Here is a 2,469-nt window from a genome sequence, read left to right as displayed (position 1 = left end):
TCCATGTATATCTGAGCTGTTAGGTGTGGCGAAAGTGTTGTGAAGTCCATGGGTGGGTGATCCGGCCTGACCTGGCTTTCCGAGGTGAAACTTCCAGTTTGGGATTTATAAAGACACAGACTTCAGAAACCAATGAATAAAAAAATCTATTTCCATCAGAATGTGAGGACACCATTATCCCACATCCTACGTGATATAGACAGAGACACCGAGGAAAGGCATTAGTTTTTGTCAATCAAAATTATGTAGGGGCAAAAGAAAAGGCCTCTTTGGAGGTGCTGCAACAACGCTATTTAAAGAAAAGAAGACAAATCTTAGAAATGACTCCCTGGGGCTCCCGGGGGGTTCAGTCAGTTAAGCATCTGACTTTAGCTCATGCCGTTATCTCTCGGTTTGTGAGTTCGAGCCCCATGTCGGGCTCTATGCTGGATTCCGTGTCTCCCTCTCTCTCTCTGCCTTGCTCATGCTCTGTTTCTCTCTCTCTCTCTCAAAAATAAATAAACATTAACAAAATTTAAAAAGAACAAAAAAAAGAAATGGGCTCCCTGTTCACAAGTGGAGGCAACAAAAAGAGGCAGTCAAGCTTATTGGGAAAAAAGTGACTCCAAAAGAGCATGTGGCTCCAGTTGCTCAGCGCCCCACCCTGGGTGGCCCCAGCTCCCACCACCAGACCCCCCTTCTGGCGGCTGGGTGCTGTTCCAAGACCAAGGATGTCCCACGACCCATGCGATGTGTGCCAACGAGGACCAGGAGATGGAACGAAGCACGGTGTTGTGTTTATCAAGGAGTTGAAGTTTCTGGTAATTAAGTCCAGTGCATTTCAACTTAGGAGAGGTGAATATGGTGATCCCAAAACCCTCTTAATAGAAATTTCCTGGACAGAAACATATCCCCAAACGCCTCCAATGATTTCTATGAACGCCTTTTTTAACAACACCCATATCATCAACTGTAAAGCAAAGCATGTTATACAATCACAGGAAGCAGTGGAAGGTCAGTCTTGGGACCACTATGACCTACACATCGTTGGACAATGAAGAGCGGTTCATGGAGAATCATCATCCCGTTGCTTCTCCGAGACCCATCAGCAGGACTGTCTCCGTTGAAACTCCTACTACTGCTGCATCAGGTAAGAAAAAAGACAAAAAAGAACAACTTCCAAAAGCCCAGAAATGTAAATTGGCAGACAAAACAAAACACAAAGGAGATCTTCCTCAAGGATGGGACTGGGTTGATGCGGTGAGGCATTTAGGCAAAACTGATTCTAAAGATGATGAATAGTGCTTGGAGTTAGAGACAAGAGAAGAGCATCATTTAAAGGGTAAACTGGGCTCAGGTTGCCTGGGTGCCTCAGGCAGTTGAGCATCAGAATCTTGATTTCGTCTCTGGTCATAATCCCAAGGTCCTGGGATCCAACCTAGACCCAGACCTGGATCCAGCTCCAGGCTGAGGGTGGAGCCTGTTTAAGATTCTCTCTCTCTCTTTCTCTCTCTCTTTCTCTCCTCCTCCTCCTCCTCCTCCTCCCCCCTCACTCTCTTTAAAAAAAAAAAAAGTAGGGGCCCCTGGGTGGTTCAGTCGGTTAAGCACCCAACTTTGGCTCAGGTCATGATCTCACAGTTCACGAGTTGGAGCCCTGCCTCAGGCTCTGGGCTGACAGCTCAGAGACTGGAGCCTGCTTCTCCCTCTCTCTGCCTCTCCCCTGCTCATGCTCTGTCTCCCTCTCAAAAATAAATAATTTTTTTTTTTAAAAAGTAAACTTGGTTCAAAATCTTTTGTAGTCTTTTCTGGTATTGAGGTGGCTTTTTTATAAAACAGATTTTTTTTTTGCACGTGGCTTATAGAAAAAAAGTGTTTTACGCTGAAAGTTCACAAAGTGATCTGGTTGTATTAAATTATTTTCACAAGCTTGCCTTAATAAAAGGTGAGATGGTAATGTTTAGTATACTTTAGAAAGATGGTCGAGCTTTGTTAAGGGACCAAATGGGGGGAAATGAATGTTAATTTATTATTCTAGTGGAGGTAATTTTTTTAAAGGACTAGGAAGCCCTTTTGAAACTCTCATCCCAATGGAGCAGAATACTGAGTGAACAGTTATTTTGCGGCATGAGCCATATTAAGAGATTTCTCGTCTTAATAAAATTCATCTCCTTTCCCTTAATGACTGAAGCATAAATTGCTTCAGATAAATTTAAATACTAATATTTAAACTTTAGACATAATATTCTTTGTAGTTCCTTTTTACTTTTCAAGGGTGAACCACTTCTTTTTAGTAAATGAGTATCTGTTTATACTTTTCTCTTGGTTTGGGTCATGATACTTGCCCACGAGAGTTTTCAGTGGTATATAGAATGGGAGAATATGGAAGTAAACGTGCCAAATATCTTCGAAACCTTTTGAACAGAAGTGTCGGTTCCCACTGAAAGCATTTCTCTTTGCTGCATATACCAAGACGGGAGTAACGAATGCCTT

The 2,469-nt window shown here is 42.8% G+C and overlaps 1 pseudogene; it reads left to right on the top strand.

Annotated features, from left to right (window-relative positions):
• The first annotated feature begins 914 nt into the window (after positions 1–914).
• Positions 915–1,474, top strand: LOC132671073 (RWD domain-containing protein 4 pseudogene; annotated as a pseudogene).
• The last annotated feature ends 995 nt before the right edge of the window (positions 1,475–2,469 follow it).

Source organism: Panthera onca, chromosome C1 (genome assembly GCF_046562875.1).
Source record: "Panthera onca isolate mPanOnc1 chromosome C1, mPanOnc1 haplotype 2, whole genome shotgun sequence".
In the NCBI taxonomy this organism is placed as follows: Eukaryota; Metazoa; Chordata; class Mammalia; order Carnivora; family Felidae; genus Panthera; species Panthera onca.
This window is presented reverse-complemented; position numbering and strand designations above follow the sequence as displayed.